We start from the raw sequence: 15,810 nt of genomic DNA on the forward strand, positions 1-15,810 counted from the left end.
TTTAAAATACCGAAAACAACGTTGCAGTAGTTATGATTCTGGGGGTGCGATGTTTTTTCCGCACCAAATGGTGCATAAAGCACTAAATTGGTGCGCCAAATGTAACTTATTTTGATCTTCTGTTATATGAAGGTAAAATGATCAATCTTACGCCTCAGGGGCCAGTCCAGGGGCAGTGCATGTTGAGTTGGCTTTAGAATTAATATTTGACGTTAACCCTGCGAGGGATCGAACCGTGGAAATCGAGTGGAGAAAAACTCGCCTTGTAGTAAAGTGATTGGCGCATTTGTCTACAATGCTTGAGGTCCCGGGTTCGATTATTGGAAAGGTCGACATGATTTTTTTTTATTCAAGTTTGTTTTTTCACTGTTGTCACATGGTCAGCGCGTTTGCCTTCCATGCGAGAGGTCTCGGTTCGATTTCTGACATGGTCGATTTTAAATATTTAACAGAGTATTAAGTAAGTCCCTGGACTGATACGTGAAGCACTAAACTGATCATCTTACCTATATGTAACAAAAATGATCAAGATAAGCTGCAATTGGTGAACCAATGCAGTGCCATGTGCACGATTAGGTGCGGAAAGGGAGTGATGATGATGAAACATAAAATATATGCGTAAGCATATATATTGCATGGTATGATGATGTTAAGGGTTTTATTTGCTTGTTTGAGAACCCTTTTGTTACTTTTAAAAAGCCAGCACCGCCACTGGTTTTCTGGTAATTAGGGATAACAAGGACAGAAGTATCCCCCATATTTACTCCCACAACAATGTCTGCTGTATGATCCATGCTTAGTTAAACAAAATTTGTTTGACAATTTACGGATTATCATTTTGTATCATTCTGATTTTACGTTTGCACTCCGTTTTTGATCACTGATGCATTTCATCGATAATACATTTTAACTTTTATGTTTATTTATTTATTTTAGCAATACGTAAACATAAACTTTGACGTAAAAAAATAGATTTAAGACCGAAACCTTTTGATCATAATTTAAATTCAACTATATTTTGATTAAAGACAAATATTTTTAGACGAGCACAGTATTTCAATATAGATATTACAATTATAATTTTTTATCGCATAACTTGAAATCCTGTCATAAGATTAGAAATGCAATTTGATTTTCAAGCACACAAGTGTTTTGTCGAGAGGTAATTTGAATATAAGAAGGTATATTATATTATAACCATACAAGCGTATTCACGTATTTTCTCTCTGAGTAATGGCACTAGAGAAATGGTTATTTTACAATGACAACAACAATAGACTATCACGCCGTTTCCTCGTAAGGGTAGGCAGAAAGGATAGAACGCTATATCACTTCATCTTTGCATTCAGATCTCGCTTCTTCTACATTCATCGATCTTCTCATGCACGCGCGCCGATTATTCCGTCTTTTACTATGTCCATCTTCCAATATTTGTTGGACTTGATCGTGCCATGTTGTTTCGATTTTCGTTCCATTCTTGAATTCCTTAATACCTACATACTTTTTTTCAGTTCAATTAACTTATGTTTAATTAGGTTATATAGTTCAAAAAAATGAACGGAGCACTAAGCACAGTAATTTCTAATAAAAATATGTCAATCAAAGCTAAACTGGCAGTGCACAACGGAGTTTTAGTCCCAACACTTATGTATGGAAGTGAAACATGGAACTGGCAGAGGAAGGATGAAAGCCGAGTGAACACGGTTGAAATGCGATCTCTTAGACGAATGTGTGGGAAATCAATGTATGACAGGGTTACGAATGATGAAATCAGGCGAGAGTGTAAATCTGAGACAAGTATAATTGATAAGATTAAGAAAGGGTCTCTGAGATGGTTTGGTCACGTAGAACGAATGAACGACGAGAGAATGGTAAAACAAGTATATATGGCAAAAATGAACGGCAACGTTAGACGAGGACGACCAAGGAAGACGTGGCATGATCAGATAATCCAAAATCTTAAGTCTGGTCATGTCAAAAGCAGACAGAACCGAAGGGCATATATGACAAGATGTATGAATGTGGAAGAGGCTAGGATTGTATGCCAGGATAGACGTATGTGGCGGTCCATTCTCTCTGCCTACCCCTACGGGGAAATGGCGTGATGGCAGTAGTAGTAGTAGTAGTAGTAGTTATATAATTTCTGAATTTATTTTACAATTAAGACTTTTTATCTTGTCGAAATAAATTACTTTTTTTAACAAAGCTACGTTTTTATTTTCAATAATATTTGTAACTTGAGTACAGTGTTGACATTTAGCGAACTATTAACAAGACTTGTTTTTTGTGAAATAAAGTGATAATTTCCAAGGTGGTACATAGTTGAGAACTTCCATGCCTATCTACATATCACTTTTAGAAAAATATTTAAAAATACTTCCACTGAATATTTTCAACAAATTATAATTTCAGAATGTTTCATAGATAGTCTTTTATCAAAAAAATACAAAAAAAAAGACTAGTACATAAACAAGGTAGTTATTTGTGAAAATATACTAAAATTGGTAGTTGAGGAGTTCTACGATACTTCTTTTTGACAGGTGTTAATCATTTAAAAGCATGTAAATAATTGTTTTATAATTTTCTTTTCTACCCGCGTACAACTATGTATTAGCATAGAAACACTTTCATTTTTTTCGGTGGCCTCCGTGGTGTAGTGGTCAAGACGCTTGACTCACGCACGGAAGGTTTCGGGTTCGATTCTCGTGGGAACACAAAAATTAAAAATATGATTTTTCTTAAGCCTGGGTGCTCTGTGATGTAATTCACCACTGTAATTAGGCCTCCTGGCCTGTTGTGGTGCAAAAAAAAATGTAAAAAAAAAAAAAAAGTTTTTCTTACTAGGTATATTGATTAATTGAAATATTTTACAATAAATATTTATTTTGTGTCATCTTTATATTCTTACTAGTTATATGTAGGAATTGGGAATATGTATTTGAATGTACCAAATTTTATTTCTTACTTTATATATTTTATCCATGTACCATACTTGTAAAAGCCCTCCGGGCGTTTTGGTGAAAGAAATAAAATAAAATAAAATTACACCACGGAAACTGCCATACAAATTTCAATATTCCTACATGTATGTATCAATGCGTTAAAGCCATTATTCTAGCTTCTCACTACGTAAACCCAGTAACCATTCTTTTACAAATTTATTCAATTAAATTTGGGTCTTTATTACTATTATTTATCTTTTTTTGCACCCAAACAGGCAAGGACGCTTCATTACAGTGGTGAATTACAACAGAGAAAACCTAGGCTTGAGAATAATCACATTGAAATGTTTGAGTTCTCATCGGAAATCGAACCCAGTACCTTCCGTGAGTCAAGCGTCTTATCCCCTACACCATGAAGGTGTCAGGGTAGAATAAATATGTTCAAGTATTTATAAATTCGATCTTATTATTTCTCCTGACAGAAGAGCGTGGTTATTATAGTTGAGCCAGTATAAGGTAATATTCTAATTAGTGGGTACGGTTAGGGATTTGAGTAACCACAACACCCAATTACGTGAAACTAATCTGATTTATGGAAATACGTTTTCAATCCACACACGTTCATCTTGATTGTAAGATGAAATAGACACATTGATTAATGGATGTACAACAGAAAATGGATAAAAGCAGAACCATCAATTTTTTGCTATTACTATTGTATCGAATGTTACGAGGACAGTTTGATTTATTTTCGGCATTTAAGCGTTTTATTTCTCAACATAGTCTCATTTTAGCTCAATAAATTTAGTCCAGCGTTTTCCAATTTTTTTTATTCTTTCCAAATAATAGGTTTTCTCAAGGCCCTCAAAATAGGCGTTTGTTTCAGTGATTACTTCTTAATTCGACCCAAATCTCTTATCACCCAGAAATTTCTTCTGGTTTGGACAAATGAAATAGTCGCAGGGGGCTAAATCTGGAGAATATGCTGGATAGGGTAGCAGTTCATAGCCCAATTTATGGATTTTTCCTATGCCATTGCTCCAGTGCATTGTCTTGATGGAACAGCATTTTTTTCTTCGTCAATTGCGGTCGTTTCTGCTTCAAATCAATTTCAAATCTGTCAACCATAGAATTAGGAATAGTCCAGAAGGAGCTCAGAATTATATTTAAATACATCGGACTGTGCCAAAAAAAAAAACCCACTTTAATATAACACAAATGTAAGAAAATTATATTTATTTTAAAAAGCAATTTGTTAATTTTTCTAAAATTTTATTGTACTTATATGCAGAAACATTAATTGACACAACATAGTAGATAAGTAGAGCGTCATTTAATAAGAATTATTTAAGTAATGAGCTTTGAACTTAAAAAATAAAACAAATTTTATCTTACATAAAATGGATTTTTTTATATCATGCTAAATAATATTTGTTGTTTTAAAAATAATGTCGGTCAAATGTCCACCACGGCGTTGTTTAATCCTAGAGGTCCAATTTTCATAAGTTGTCTCATTAGATTAGCAAAGTAACGTAAAAAAATTGACTACCCTTGCAACACTAACAAAACGTCCATTTTGTTTTCTTTGACAATCTGACAGATGGAAAAATAATTCAATTTTTCAGTAATGCATTTGCTACTTACACATGCAATGTGATTCCATCATGTTAATTTTCCCAAATAATTTTCCAATTTGTATACTTCTTCTTGGACCAGTTGTCCTCTTAAACCAACCGATGATACGTCATAAGCTGTAAATACCTAAACTTCCCTATCATTCTCTAAAATGTTCCCCATCTCTGTTGTAATGTTTTAATCTAAATGATTCCCTAGGGGGTAAAATCCGGTTTTTTGTCTACAAACAGTTGGACAAACTTAAAATGTTGCAATTATTTCACCACGTTAAATGGGTTATAAATTTATTTACCTTTTGTATAAGCTTTATTTTGTATTTTTACTGTTAGTCAATGTATGTATATACACATTTTAATGACTTTTCTCAAGTCTGGATGTTCTGTACCATTATTGACTATTTGGAATAAATTTGCTGCGGTGGCTCGTCGTCAAATATCACCAATTTATTATTACGGTTTTTTCAAAGTTCTTTCTGTTATTTTCCCAGATTTTGGTCGTGTGCTTCTAATAAAAAAGTTTTAAGGCTTGTATCAGCTCCAAATAAATTTTGTTTGCATCAAATTTTAGCTTTAGTACAACGGTACAACACTACTAAGAAAAAAAATATATTTAGAGCTGGTACAAGCCTTAGATTTTTTTATCAAAGACGCAACACCACAATCAGAATCTTGGAAAATGACAACAAAAACATTTAAAAAATCGTAATAATAAATTGGTGGCATTTGGGGACAGACCATTTAAGCGAATTTGTTTCAAGGGATTTACTTTTTTTTGTTCCACTCTCTACAACACACCCGTAATAAATAACCACATAGTTTGTTTTTCAGCTAAAAAAATAAAATGAGTTAAAGTAAATAAAATAACGGAAATACTTTAAAGGGGGGGAAAATTTAATTACAGAAACACTAATTGATTACTGCTCTTGAAAAATCGCTCTCGAGGACTGGAAATTTGTCGATTTTAGGATCGAGTCTTGGAAAAGGGAGTGATTTTAATTGGTATATTAATTCATATTTCTACGGCAATTTTCTTATTCCTTTACAAAAATTAATTGTACGGAACTTTAACAAGTCTCGATTGTATTTAACTAAATGAAATGTTATTTATATATTTAGTTTTTAGTTGGGAATGATTAAAATTAAATGTTTTTGTAAAGACCCAGTCGAGAATAGAAACCACAAAAGGCTTTGGGATAATTAACTTTTAGTATACTGCAGTGGCGAATGGTGATTTTATTTACAGGTAAACTATAAATAAAAAAATCATATGTTTGTACCTACATAGAAGGTACATAATATAATGTTAGTAATATGTACTAAAAATTGACATATTTCTGTAGTTCTGTGTGATACTACAACTCTCATCTATGAAATCAACTCAAACGATGTAATTTCGTGATATATTATATTATATAGATATATTATTCATTATTTTAATACATAATTCATTAAAAAAAATAGCACTATGAATTTGCTCGATATTAGGTATTCAATGGTATAAAATGTCAACTGGCCGAATTGTTCTGGAAATTAATAGTGCTAAAAACGGCCGCGTCGAGCGCCATATGTCCTGCAATATGACGCATGAAAGTAACTATGTTCTTATGTCAAAAGTACCATCTGGAAGAAAAATAGCCCTTAAGAAACAATGTTTGAAATACTGTTTTCCAAATCAAGAATCTTCAAATAATTTGTGTAATCTGCAAGTTTATAGGAGAAAAAACCCGCATTGGGGTTAAGACATTCAAAATATAGTATATTTATTTGTATGAAAAAACAAGCTGGAATAATCGGCTAGTTTCTTGGCTCACTGCAGGCGCTGGGAGCGCTTTATTAATGTTAATATTTATATTAGGATAAAAATACAAACGGAGGAAATTATTAAAAATAAATGGTAATTATTTATTTGTTTTTATGTTAATAAAGTTATAGTAAAACATTATTATGGTTAGTCAAATATAATGGTAAGCTGCGCATAATCGCTTCGGTTCGCCATTGGTATACTGTAGACACGGCTATTAAAAATGTTAATAGTCATTATTTTTGTTTTCATTTCAAATATATTAAAAGTTTTTGACAATCATGCATATTAAATCAAACAAAATACACTACTCATTAAAACATAATGAAAATTTAACCGTATTTATTATTAAGTTTTTCTCTGTTTTCTCTTTGTCTAGGCAGACGAAGAATACATACATTTATGTGTGTAAAATAGAACTAAATCCCTAAACGAGTGTTTTTGACTCGATGCCTGCTCTCATATAAAATTCCTGAATAAGAAAATCGAGTGAAAGAAGGGTTCGATTTCTATTTTACACACAAAACTAAATTCTTCATCCACCAAGACACAGAATTATTAACCTTACATTAGTTTCATTAGAATAAGATTTCAACCTTGATCACTCGAATATTTTTGGAAATATTTCCTTCAACTAAATTTCTGAATTTATATCAAAGTTATAATAAATCAACTCAATCAAAACCATTTTGATTGATTTGACATGTTCAATGTATAGCATATAAGGAAATAGAAAAGAGTGAAAGTACCAAAAATATTTAACAAGTAATGCCTGAAATAAAGTTATAAAAATACAAAATGAATGAATTTTAAAACAAAAATAATTAATGAACACATTAAAGCGAGTTTTATTTCCTTTAAATATAAAGATATGAAGGCATAAATGCACGACTACAAACAAAAAAAATAATTATTTAATTGATACGCACATAATTTATTTAAATTATTATATATTAAAAATTGACTTATTTAAGTTTTTATTGTATTTATTACTTTATTATTTATGTTCAAGTGGCATTATGACGTATTCTGAATACATATTTATTTTTCTCTTTTTTAATTTTTTTTATTTACATTGAGAGCATTGTAGATATCCAATCCCGTCTCAATACATTACAAAATATACATAATAAATGGAATAAATAGGAAAAAGAAAAAAAAGTCATGTAAAATGAACAGGCATATTACAATTTGGAAATTTCCTTCCTAAGAGAAATCCCACTGTCATGAAGTTTATCGAGATCCAAGGTGATACGATTGAATAACACGATTGCTCTACCTAGCGGCATAACCATTGGTAGGTTGGTTCTGCATCATGGTAGATAAAACAACCTGTGTTGCCTTTGTCGGCCTCGTGGTGTAATGCGTGTTTGCCTACCACGCGAGAGATCCCGGGTTCGATTCCCGAAATGGTTGATGTGAAATATTGATTTAAAAGGGTGTTTCCACACTAGAATATTTTATAGTCCCTGGACTGGTACATGAAGCGTAAGACTGATCATCTTACTTTCATGCCATAGGAATTATTAAGATACGCTGCAATTAGTGTACCAATGCAGTGCCCTATGCACCATTCGAGCGAAAAGGTAATGATGATGATGTTGCCTTTGTCGAAGATCATAGGGAGATAAGAAGATCATCAGGGACAAGTAGACCAAATTCATTCAGAATATTTGAATTATATATGCGACCACCAATCAATTGAACAAAGTGAACACCCAAATGAATATCTCTTCTCAAAAATGATGTGTGTACTTTATTTTCCTTAAATAATTATTATTTAATTCTTATATTTTTTTTATTATATAAAATGGGCCAAGCCATGATAAATGAAGACTAACAACACTCTATATTAATGTTTAATTACTTTAATGTTTTGGAGCTTCCCTTAAAAATAATTTAAAAATAGGTAAGAATCAGTCAAATGGATAGGGATTGATTTTTTTAAGCGTTATTTAACAATATGATTAATTAATTATAAATGCAAGTTAACCAATTATTGAAGATCCTCAAATTGACGACATAATTGTTGAAAAATGATGAGCTTTTTGCCAAAGTACCTGTGGAGATTCGTTCAATGTCAGGAAGCGTGTGAAGTAAATCAGGGGCGGGGAACAAAGAACCCGGAGAGAAGGAAAGGAGAAGGGGTGGAAGCTAAAAGCTGCCCGGGAAGGACAAAGGAGAAGATGAAATAAGGGATAGGGAACCATAATAGAAATGACTAATAGCCATAGCTTATAGCTTCTAGGCTTTAATCTATCTATATAACTATCCAAATTTCTAAGGGACGCTTTCTCAAGGAGAGAGACTTAGTTTTGTAATTTGGTTAGTCTGTACGTTATTTTGTATCTAAAAAAACTCAGACCTACCGTTTCAAATATGGGACAATTTTATGTAAAAAAAATATGTTACGTAATGTCTGCGGGAGTATCAACATAAGTGTTTTTTATTGATTTATTGTTTCATAAACTATTTAGCATCTTTTACATACGTATTCGAACGATTAAAAATATGTATTTCGTACAGAATCACTCGTTAGTAATATAATTTAAAAATCAAAACAATTAAAAAAAACATTTTCTACTTCAAAATGTGATGTCCATCATGTGGCAGTCGGATGACATTATGGTGCATAATACCTATTTCAGACTTTTGATAATTTACAGGAGCTCTTACATGAATACATTTTCAAAATATTTTCATCTAAATTCTATTTCTAATAAAAAATACAACAAATTTATACAAAACAGTCGCGGATTTTAAAATACAAATAAAACCATAATACGAGTATAATTATACTAACTTTGCCGTTCGTCGTGGAAATCAAATTATATAAAAAACAAAAGCACATTGGATCAAAATAATGAGCATATTTTCTAGAAAGATATTCAGCTAACAGTTAAGACTCGACAGCTAACAAATTTTATTTACAAATTGTAGCAAATTCTACTCATGCAAATCGAATAATTTATCTGAAAAATCACCCGGATTTTAATGAGCTTTTGCAGATTTTTGCATTGTATTTGACCTCAGGGGAGGAAAGTGAAAAGCGTCAAATGACGAGTGCGCCGGAATGATTCTTTAGAGGGTGTAAAGGTTTCTCTTTTCAAGACTTAGAGCTTTCTCTCTCTATCTCTCTCTACACTGTCTTGCAAAGGGGAAGTAAAAGAAGAAATCTTAATTAATTTAATTGGCACAGAAATTCGATTATCGAATTTAAAGGGTAGGCAGGTGTAACTAATATTTGAGATACCTTAAAGTTAACAAATCATGAAAGTTAACATAAAAATATACGTAGGTAAATAAAATACGCTTGATAAAAAACAAAGTACTCTTTTGAAATAGTTAATCGTGTTTTAGTGCCGTTGTATAAAAATATTTAATTCATGCTCATAGTATCCAAGTTTGTTCCATTTATACAAAAGGGCAATCCAACAGAAGACTTCGTAATGATCTCAGTAGGTCGCTATTTTAAAATGATATAATGTTTTCAATGGGTGCCGTTTTTTCAGTTACGTTCTTAAGTAACGCAAAAATATAAATAATTTAGTTAAATCTCTCTCTTTGTGTCCGGGCGAATAAAAATACAGTACTGTATGTGAAATAGATTCAGAATCCAGGACATGTGCTTTCGACCTAAAATTCTGCCTCATAATGTAATGGTTAGCGCGTTCGACTACCATGCTTGATGTCTCGGGTTTGATTCCTGGGAAGGACGAAATGAAATCTTGATTTAAAATGTAATTCTATAATACGCAACTTTTTTTTCCTTTATTTTCTTTTTAGATTTATTCTTTAAATTTTTGTTGGTTTTGCGTTGAATATTTTTTTATGTTTATATTGTTTTCTTCCGTTTTATTAATCATATAAATTATGCTTCTCTTAATCTGTTTTATTTCAGATTTTTCTATACTTTGTAATCGTAATACGGGCGGTTTGTCGGTTCATATTCTTGTCAGGGGCCATCAATTTATTTTACATCCTTTCAAAAATATCATAAACAGCTTTTTATATCAAGCAAATAGGTCCTAAACATCACGCAAGAAAAATAAGGGGGTTTCCATAGCAAAACGCCACGAGAAATTTAATATTTCTTTCAAGAAGTTGATATAATAGGATGCCGTATCTAATACAACTCCAAATAAAGGAGAAACGAATAAATTTCTTCATAGGTTACCTTTAGTAAATAATAGATTTATAGGACGTTAACACCGTTATCGATTTGTAACGTTTGCTTTATTTCCATCGATAATTATACCATCGAATATACCACCGATAAAAATTTCTTTAAATTTTCGTAGGGAAAATTCAGTTGATTGAATCAATAAATCAGTTAAAATTATTTGTGATCACATTGCCAAAAATTAAATTAATGCAGAAAATCAACGTAATATTAATAAAGAAAAACGCATTAGAATAATATCCTAAACAAAAATACGAGGTCTGATAAACAAATACACGAAATATTTCAATCAAAATACGTAATTGTAAGAGCCTATATTTAGTTGCTTGTCATTTGCTCATATGTTTATAATTAATCTTACAATATTAGGTCATTTTGGACGCATATTTTTGACGGACAACCTAGTAAGGCGCGTTTGGGTGTGAGAGGCAATTTTTCAGAGTTATTCCAGAGCAAAAAAGGGAACGCCCACTCACGCCTCGCGGCTTATTCGCTACTTTTTATGAACAACCAGACCGCATCGATGCACTAGCCACCATATTTACCCGATTTGCCCCTCTGTGATATCTTCCTGTTCCCGAAAAGATGAAGAGGACTATAAAATGACGACAATTCGCAACCATAGAGAAGATAAAAGCCGAATTGCCAACGGTACTGAAGGTCAACCAAAAAGCGCATTTCAGAAACGTTTCGAATATTAGAAAAAACGCTGGCGTGTATTATATTCGATCATTATTACTTTGTTTTGAAGGGAACAATATTATTCAAGATTAAATATAGATTTTTTTTAATAGGCACAAATTCAGTGGATTTTTAATCAAACGTGTATTCGAAACAATCAATCTACTCGTCTGAAGAGATAGTACATGTGATTTACACATTCCTAATACCAGGAGTACATAATGCCGTAGAGAGTATCAGCATTTTTTTGTTGTTGCATATATATGGGAACACGGAATACTCCCTGCTAGGGTAGCTATATTTATTACAGCGAACAGTGGGCGGCAGAACGAAATGAAATAGATAGTAATGGCCGCGAATGACCATAAAAGATGCGTTCCTGTTACCCCTTGACGTATACCAAATACAAATTCTCTACGGGAAACATACAGAAACAAATAGGAAATTGTATGGTAAAAATATTTTAGAAGTTTTTCAGAAAAAAAGCTTTTTCTAACTTATAGGTATCTTAAAAGTTTTTCAATATTATTTATTATAAGCTAATGAGGCTTTTTTGAAATTATTTTTAACATTCCTACTTTAGAAGTACTCATTGTTAAGTTGCTCGTCGTACCTTTACACATTTTTTTATTATACCAATTGGGAAATATCCCTTACATTTATAAAGTAATAAAGGTCTTGAAAATACTGCCCAGTAAAAAAATATTTTTTTACTAATTACTAGTAGCACGAAAAATATTTTTAAATTTGTAATTTGGAGTTCCCGCAAAAACGGTCATTCCACTAGCCACGCCCCTAATACGTCTCAATTCATGTTTATTGGTTCCTGACCATTCAAATTTGTTTAGAACATTGTCACAAATCTTGACGTCACAACTTTCAAGGCCAAACATGTCACGTTTTTCTAGCGACGTGTTTTTTTAATTTCATTTTAAATTTATGTATGAAAACATTTCTCGACAATATCCATATTGATTATGAAAATAAAATTAATTATTCTTATTCCATTTCATTTTTATCGGTATTCGTAGTATGTGATATTTCCCTATTAATAAAGGCAAGAGAGATATTAGATTAATTGAAAGAGTTTTGGCCTCTGCATAGTATTTACGAAATCTTTTGATGGTTGATACCAGTTATTTTCGACAAAGATCAAAGCATAGTTAAAATATTGTCGATAAAACATCTGGTCTTTGTAGACATTTTAAAGTAGCGTAAAACAATTCAGAAGCATCTCATCAAGATAGCGATAAGGTTTTCAGCCCTCAAAAATCACAGGATTTAAGAAATACAATAATAATATCATTTATAAACATTAGCAGAACGTTAATACTGTTACATAGTGAGCACTTTATTCAATCAATGGTCGGTCGTAAGTCTCACAATTTTCTATATTTTAAGGTTTCCATTCCATTTTTACAAAGGTTTTCTATATCTACCTAATTTCTAAAATTAATCTTAATGTCCCCTTTCGCGTGACAAGAAATAAGTTTTTATTCCATTTGCCAATCTGTAGCACTAACTATGCACAACACTCTTTCCTTTATCGTTCTTGCTCTAACCATAATGCTTTTTTTTCATAGATTGATATATTTAACACGCCCCTTAATTTATTTAAAAATAAATTAAGACTCATTCTTTCTGGCTGCGATACGATCCAACTTGCTATTTAATGATGCTCACACTTACACATACCTAAACACTTAATCCCACACAAATGCACACAAACACACCTCTACACTTACTCTCATACAAATACACATAAACACACCCTTTTGTTGTACCACAATTTAATATGTATAATTTTTATTTAGAAAGTTCGCTGGTGTGTCTTTAAACCGTATCTTTTTTATGTTATTATATCATTGTCGACTGTTTGTTTCTATAAGATGAATAAATAAATAAATATCTGATAGTTATCTGTCAACATAAAGTGCCCTTGAAAATGTAAATAATGTTATGTTCATTTGAGAAAATTCAAATCCTTTATTTGTAATGTGAGAAAAAAACGATATTCCTCCCACATTAAGTAACGCAGAATCCATATTGCATCCCCTTATGTTTCTCCGTAAACATCCCTAGGAAATGTACGTATATACTATTTTTTGTACTACCCAAACATAGGAATTGCATCAAATTAGGGTGAAATGGAGATTAACTAACAGGCCGTTCATTGTAGTTAGATTCATTAAAGATTATCGCATCATTGATAATGAATTGTGATAACTCGCTTTAATGTAAATAGTAACTTTTAAGAGGCGGATTTATCTCCACTTAATTTCCTTTTACAGAATTTTTACGTGAGAGTAAATCGAGTCAAAACACTCGTACAGGGTTTTGGTTCTATTTTACACACATAACTGTATTTTCATCCTCATGGACACAGAGTAATTAGTCAAATCAAATCAAACAACCTTTTTTAAAAAGGCTTAAATGTGTTTCCAGAAAGTCTTAGGGTAGCTAAAAACGTCACTACATTTAGAAAAGAATGCGCATATTGGTTGAAAAAAAGACAAACGTATTTATGAGAACATTTGATATTGTATTATATTTATGTTCAAAGCTAAAGTTGAAAAAAAGGTGTTCAATGGTAAAGGTGAAAGTGTATTATAGTATTTGCACCTTGGTGTTGTGAGTGTCCTGATGAAGAGATGGGTACGTCTCGAAACCGGTAGACGTCTTATTAAAAATACAATAAAATTGTTTTCAATTCTCCTCCTGAGACTTGGTCGTTGTTTTGTTATTATGCAAAAAGTAATTTTCTCGGAATATTTTCTCTCCTTCATCAACTAATATGTGTTTGTTTTGAACGTTGCTTTTTATCTTTTTATTGATTAAGTCATCATTCATCATTCTCTTTCCGCACCTAATACTGCAAAGGGCACTGCATGGTACACCAACCGCTGCGTAACTTGATAATTTTTTTTTACATGTAGGTAAGATGATCAGTCTTACGCTACGGGTACCAGTCCAGGGACTTAAAAATATTCCATTGTAAAAACACCCTTTTAAATAAATATTTGATTTCAACCATGTTGGGAATCGAACCCGAGACCTCTTGCATGGTAGGCAAACGCGCTGACCATACACCACAAGGCCGACATTAAGTACCTGCGTATATTTAATTTATAATCTATCTTACTTGTTCTTGCTGCGGGGTGCTGGGAAGTCCAACTCTCTTTTGAGCGCTAAGTGTACGTCCAACTTGGTCGACTGGTTGACTGTACTCAGGCCAACACTGCAAAAAATAAACAAACATTATTATAAACGAAATATTGTAGTACCAGAAGTCAACTGACAAAAATCGGGTTGTGGTTTGTATAAAACCATTATTATTATTTATGTACAAAAAAAGTAGAAGATTTTTTCCAAACATCTCAATTGTGAAAAGTGAGAAATTTATTACTAAAATTATTTTTTTGAATTATGGTTTTAAAGGTTTAATACGATATTTATTTATATCTATTTCGTCATATTAATTTATCATTTAATTTTTTCCTCAATTGCGAAGCCTTATATATTTTAAAGAAATATTTAGAGAGTCTATTCGCAATAACACGTGTTAACACAATTTTATTTTACACAATAAATTGGGTGCTCGGACATCTGTGATAATCAAATAAGAGAGAGTACATACAAACTATTTATATATTTATTTATTTACAAACATGAGTTTAGTGTACATTATTTGAGACATAAGTCCCAACTCCATGGGACTAAAAGTTCTGTGTTGAGATGGGACTAGCAATGAGTTGACAAAGACACATAAGTATATCACTACAAATATAGGATCAGAAACATAAAAAATAATTTTAAAAAAAAACATGGCACATCAATATGGTAAACAGTAAACTCAAACATTCGGAAAATCGTCAAGGAGTTTCCTTTTCAAATCCCTCCCACTAAGGAAAATCCAGTCCTTAACTCCTTTCTTGAAAATAGTTTTTGTCCTTGAGAGCTTAATACGCTCTTCCAAAATATTGAACACTCTCAGTGCGATAAATGAGAGATGTCTCTGAGCAAAAGTCTTACGGGTTTTTGGTATGACATAACTCATGCTCTGGGTAACCTCGTACGGACATTTTGCTGAGACCTCTCCTTATTGTTCGACCAGAAGTGTGTAAGTACTTATTTTAGGTACAATTGTCTCATATCCAGCACCTTCATGTATTGGAACAACTGTTCTGACAGAACGGAATATTGTACGCAAATAAAAGAAAAAATAAAACATATACGAATTTTGTTTTGATGCTTTAAAAGAAAAAAAAAAGGATTTGAAAATTGCAACTTAAACAAGATTAAATAGTGGAAATAATTTAAAGTTATAAAAAATATTAAATGAAACAATAAACGCTTTTGAAAAATAAATGGTACTCACCGGAAAATGCAAAAAAATAAGTTAACGAAATCAATCGTAGTTTTGTTTATATTTTTGCCCTATGTAAAAACTTGATTAAATGGATTAATAAACTGAATATAAGTTATTTTTTTATGTCAAAATATATTTTTAATTTGTGGTATGACACTTATTTATGATTTTATTAAATATTAAAATACAAATGTTCGTAT

At 31.7% G+C, this 15,810-nt stretch overlaps 1 protein-coding gene across 1 annotated transcript in view; it reads right to left on the minus strand.

Annotated features, from left to right (window-relative positions):
• The window catches only part of hwt (SH2 domain-containing adapter heavyweight), a 193,792-nt gene that overhangs the window by 54,163 nt on the left and 123,819 nt on the right, over positions 1–15,810 (minus strand). The window contains exon 2 of the mRNA XM_088231404.1: positions 14,384–14,479. The gene's annotated coding sequence lies outside the window, so the exon portion shown is untranslated. The remainder of the gene's footprint in view (positions 1–14,383; positions 14,480–15,810) is intronic.

Source organism: Micrasema longulum, unplaced genomic scaffold, assembly GCF_059751315.1.
Source record: "Micrasema longulum isolate JH-2025_06_02 unplaced genomic scaffold, ASM5975131v1 h1tg000069l, whole genome shotgun sequence".
Lineage (NCBI taxonomy): Eukaryota > Metazoa > Arthropoda > Insecta > Trichoptera > Brachycentridae > Micrasema > Micrasema longulum.